We start from the raw sequence: 5,844 nt of genomic DNA, 5'->3' as shown, positions 1-5,844 counted from the left end.
CTGATACTCAAAAAAAAAAAAGGAAAAAGAAGGGAATCTATAGATTACAGGCTTTGATTCCTGGCGAAATCCTTGAATGCATAACGAAGAATAATTTCATTTCACACTTAGAAAAGGAAGCAGTGATTCTCAAAGACCCAGATGACTCCATCAAGAACAAGACATGCCAACATAATTGTATTTCCATTTTTGCTAGAGTTCCTTAACTGATGGCTCAAAAAAAAAATGCTGCCGATAAAATTTACCTGTATTTCAATAAAACAACTGATTAAGTTTCTTATGATATTATTACTTAAAAGTGAAAAGATGTGGGTTAAAAATGCAATTACATCAATTCCCAACTAATTGAATAGTCGAAGCTAAAGGGAAGCCATAGATGATTCAATGAGATCAAAGATCAGTAGAGCAGTGTCCCAGGAATCAACAATGTCAAAGGCTGCAAGAGAAGAAAACTAGGCCACTAAGCTTAGCAAAAAAATGATTATCAGTCACTTTGGAGAGAGTTGTTTTATTCAGGCATTGAGGTTGAAATCAGATTGCAGAGGGAGATGAAGTGGAAATATCAACTTTGGATGGCTATTTCAAGGAGTTTAGCTGAGAAGAAAAGATATGAGAAGATAGGATATAATGAATTATTGTTGTTTTAGAGATGAAGCTGACCTTTGACCAATTTGTGGACTGGGGTATCAAATACTCTTGATCAGATTCTCTTGCCAAAACCACTGTTTCAGAAGGGGCTATAGCCATACTATACCCTACTCACCCCTTCTAATTTCTCCTTTTTGATTACAACCACTTTGGTCCCCATATTCAGGCCCCTTTAGCTTAAGGTTACACATTCAGGTGATCTAACTCCAGAGTTTCCTTTGTTTTTTTATTAGGTTGTAATAGTTGTGAGAGGGAACCTGAACTATATTACTTCCTCCTTCTCCATCATTTTGGCTGATACAGTAGTATCTGACATTGATAGGAAGCCAGCCAAAATGATGGAGAAGGAGGAAGTAATATAGTTCAGGTTCCCTCTCACAACCACTACAATCATCTAAGAAGATTCTCAGCATAAGTTTTCTTCTCATTATTACTTTGAACAGTGATTGGGAAAGAAAGAAAATATATTAAATTTTCTTTCCAGAATTCATATTTATGATATCCAAAGCACAAAGCAAGAAGAGAATAACAACCAAAATACAAAAAACAAAATGTCAAAGCAAAACACAACTTTTAATACTATAAAGTGAATAGAACCAGGAGAATGATTTCTGTTTTAACAATGTTGTGAAAATGAAAAATTTTGAAAGACTTAAGAATTATGATTTTGTATTGATTAATCATGGTTCCCAAAGACTGATGATTAGAATGTTACCCTCCTGAAAAAAACTGATAATTAAATATGCAGAATAAGAGGTATATTTTTAGATATGGCCAGTGTGGGAATTTATTTTAACAATACATTATTTTTCCATGGTTTTTGTTTTCTCTTCACTCACCCCCTGTTGGGAGATGTGGGTGTAAAATGCCAATAACTTATATTTTTTTTCAATTAAAAAAAACTAAATTGGTTCTGAACCTGATCAGCAGGCTGCCTCATCTCTTCCAAGTCAGAGTGCCCATATAACTGTACAGCACTCAACCTACTCCGCGTTATGATGCAGTTTATGTTGCTTTTTAGTCGTCAGGGGAAGCTCTGACTTCAGAAATGGTATGTCCCATTATCGGAAAAAGAAAAGAAAAAAATCATAAGGGAACTTGTCCAAACAGTTTTATCCCGTAAACCCAAAATGTGCAGCTTTTTGGAGTGGTGAGATCTAAAGATTGTCTACAAAAGATATGCTAGCCTCTATTTCTGCTGTGCTATTGAAGATAAGGACAATGAACTAATTACCTTGGAAATAATTCATTGTTACGTTGAACTACTTGACAAATATTTTGGCAGCGTGTGTGAACTCGATATCATCTTTAATTTTGAGAAGGCTTATTTTATTTTGGACGAGTTTCTTTTGGGAGGAGAAGTTCAGGAAACGTCCAAGAAAAATATACTTAAAGCCATTGAGCAGGCAGATCTGCTACAAGAGGAAGCCAAAACCCCACGTAGTGTTCTTAAAGAAATTGGACTGACATAAGCCATCTCCCATGTTGATGACATCACGTGATCTCACATACTGTAGATGTTCACTGTCTTCATGTCAATGTTTAGTGCTGTTTGTCAGTATTACTGTTTTGCTAGACCGCTTCATTCAGGCCTACATAAACACACTCCACTTTTTCAAAAGGAAATAAAAAGTATTAATCAAAAAAATTTAAAGGGACTTAAATGTTAACTAAAACGATGCAGGAGATAATTTCAGTATTCTTAAAGGTTCAGTTATGTCAGTTTCCCATTAATTTTATTTGTATGTGATAATTATGAATATACACATAAAAATCACAAACAGGAAGCACATGTTTGTATTACTGCATTGAACTGAAAGGAAGCTAACATTTGTATCAATTCAAAAGTGTTTGTTAACAATGCTTAAGTATGGTTTCATGCAACCAGACTAGTATTACATTTCAGTATTTATGGGAATGAGAAAAATTGACTGATTTTACATATCAAAATGACTGAAATTTTAACATTACCACAGAAACTTAAACATACATATGTATACCAAAGATACTTATTGTGCACTACATTATCTTAAACTAGTAGCTTATTGAAAAAAAATGTACGTTTCTGAGACTAAAGGGATATTACATTAAAGGGAATACAGGTTACTTGAGTTCGAACAATCCTGTTTTACAATGACCATTAGTTGAAGGCAGGAATTTGAACTGAAGATATTATACTCCAATATGAGCACATAATGCACATTATGAAAATGGGTTAAATGTTATTTTCTATGTAAAATTCCTTTAAGCATAATTTTAAAACTTAAATGGATTATTTTTATCTCACCCCCATAATACATTATACTGCCACTATTTATCTCATTTCTTCATGGGCTAAGGAAAACACCTACTTAAAATAGGATGTTATAAAAGTGACTTGCCTGGTATTATTGCTATCTCAACAGAAAGTATCACATGGCTGTTTCCTCCAGTATTGGTTGTAAGTTATTCTAGTTAACTAAATTTTCCCTATACTTTCTTATGATGTACCTACCACTAATTTACGACATGTCTCCTTTAATGCCTCCCCCGATCAGAAAATATTCATGTAAAATTGTTAGAAGAGGTAAAATGGCAATAGTGGGATTTATTTTTTAAAGCCGCCATAATTCCATTTTAGTACCATTTTCATATGTATTTAAACATGTCTTCAAGGTTTACATTTTCACTTATTTGTATGTGTTTGGCTGGATTAAGTTTTGTAATTGTGACCAATATTTAGGCTGTGACCATTGTCTTATCACATACATTAATTGTAATAAATGTTCACTCTTACACCAAAAAAAACAACTAAATTAATTTATGAGGAAGACAATGTTGTATAATAAAATAAGTATCCCAACCAGGAGGTAAAGAACAAAGTTCTAGATCTGTTGACTAGCTGTGTAGGTGACTGTGTGTGTGTGTGTGTGTGTGTGTGTGTGTGTGTGTGTGTGTTACTTTCCATAGTACATATAGTGGTAACAGGGTAAGCTCTGGGTCAGGAGATATGAGTTCAAATTCTCCCTCTGTGACTTCAAGTATCTAAGCTAAGCCACTCTGGGTCCTCCCTTCATCCATTAGAATAATGAAAGGATAGGGCTGATTTTGATAAACGCTCAGATTCTTTTCAATTCTAAATCCAAAGTCCTATAATCTCTCTTAGAATCAGTTGCTTCATCTATAAAACAGGAAACCTAAGTCATATGTAAAGTCTCTTATAGGTCTAACATTCTATGTTGTTTAATTCTTATCAAAAGTCAATTGTGACATAATTTATTCTATTTAATGATGGAAACATACATTTTGTGAACTCAAGAGGTCAAAAGGAAAGTTTAAGGTATAATATATATTTGTGCCTATGTGTATATGAGAGAGAAACAGAGAAAGACAGAAACAGACACAGACACACAGAGAGAGGCAAAGTCAGAAAAACAAAGAGCTAGATGACCAAAGAGAGAGACAGGGACAGAAAGAAACAAAGAAAGAAGAGAGAACATATTTCTATGAAGGATCATGCCTGAGTAAAATAATATCACTTTTAAGGATAAGTGACCACATCCACATCTACCACTCTGCTACTCTCCATTTCATGTTCTTCATAGATTTATTTAATCTCCTGTCAAAAGATGGTGTGCTTCACCACTAAAGTGTTTCAGAAGATAAAGTGCCATAGGGATACTCCATATGATCATGGAGGGTTTATTTTATTTGAAAGTTTGCAGAGCTTTGAATTATCAAGACTGATTTTGAAAGATTGATCGAGTCATAATTTATGGTCATTGCCCATATATAAAATGTTTATTAAATTCTGGTCTTTCCTGAGAATATTTAAAACTTCAACATGATTCCTAGATGGCAGCCAAAATCATTATTCATCATTATGCTATCAATATAATGTGTAATTTGATTATTATTACACAATTGTTGAAGCAGGTGCTTATCAGGTTTATGGGTTAACTATCCGTTAAGTGAACAGTTTTCAGGGCAACCTGAGGTGTGATCCACTGTAGAAGAAATATTACTTTTGTATAGAGTTAACCAACTTTCCCCAGCAAAAGATTCAACAAAATAATTCAATCGATCTTTGTATTTGCAAGTACACTATTTTTTACTATCTTAACCAACTCAGATACTTCTCAGAAAAAAACAAACACTTTCAATCAAACAGGCATTCTTCCTTTTCTTTTGTCAAGCCACAAGTCATATTTATCCCTACTCAGAGCATCACCCTCAACACTAAACCTCTATACCAGACCACCTGAATCCAATTTCTGAGGACCTGGGGAAGTTAATCTACTCATCTTTCAAGGATTCACTCTGAGACTCAGCCAATAAATTGGTAGCTGAATGCAAATATATACCACTAGATATTGCTGACCCCAGAATCTTTACCAGGTCTTGACTCTATATCCTACCTAGCTATGCAACCAGACAATCTTGTCATTTGATTGTCATCCATATTTCTCATCTTTTCCTCTAGGCAAGGTCATTTATTCCATTTGTCCCTAGAAAGTGTTTATCAATTTCAATTGTTTCCCCAATAGATCAATTTACCAAGCCTGTAACTCTATCTTTTCCCTTCCCTGGGTCATTCCTTTATCTATGTTCTCTTCCTCTATTATAATGTAGGTTCTATCAGGAAGTGATTTTGACTTTTTGTACTTGTATTACCAGTACTTATCACAGTGCCAGGTACATAGTAAGAATTTCATAAATGATTTTTCATTCATTCACTTCTCTGTAGATCAACAGCAAGGCCGCAATTTTTGAGTTCCTATGACAAATAAATTTTCCCTTTGGTACACTTGAGTGTATAATTAGTTAACTTGGTAAAGTACTAAGTATATAAAGTTCTAAGTATATACAGGATCACTACAGCATTGTTTTCAATTTACAAAATCATTTGGAGAAATGTCCACTGAGAGTTAGTAAAGGAATAACTAAGCAATTAAGGGTTGGGGGCAGCAACCACAAAATACTCCAACCCAGAAGTGAAAGAAATTCAATTGGTGTATAAGAGAGAAATGGAGCAGATCTCAGAACATAAGGCCTTATGAAGGCAAAGAAACCCCAGAAGTTCCAACCTCTAGGGAAAGACAATAACACCACGAGGTCATTGTTGGACAGGGAGAGGAAAAGGGAAAGAGAGAGAGAGAGAGAGAAAGAGAGAGAGAGAGAGAGAGAAGAGAGAGAGAGAGAGAGAGAGAGAGAGAG

The 5,844-nt window shown here is 34.4% G+C and overlaps 1 pseudogene; it reads left to right on the top strand.

Moving 5' to 3' along the window:
* The first annotated feature begins 1,643 nt into the window (after positions 1 to 1,643).
* LOC123255370 lies at positions 1,644 to 2,120 on the top strand (annotated as a pseudogene).
* The last annotated feature ends 3,724 nt before the right edge of the window (positions 2,121 to 5,844 follow it).

The sequence above is a fragment of the Gracilinanus agilis genome, unplaced genomic scaffold, assembly GCF_016433145.1.
Source record: "Gracilinanus agilis isolate LMUSP501 unplaced genomic scaffold, AgileGrace unplaced_scaffold45047, whole genome shotgun sequence".
Lineage (NCBI taxonomy): Eukaryota > Metazoa > Chordata > Mammalia > Didelphimorphia > Didelphidae > Gracilinanus > Gracilinanus agilis.
Note: the sequence above shows the minus strand (reverse complement) of the source record. Positions and strands in the feature narration are given on the sequence as shown.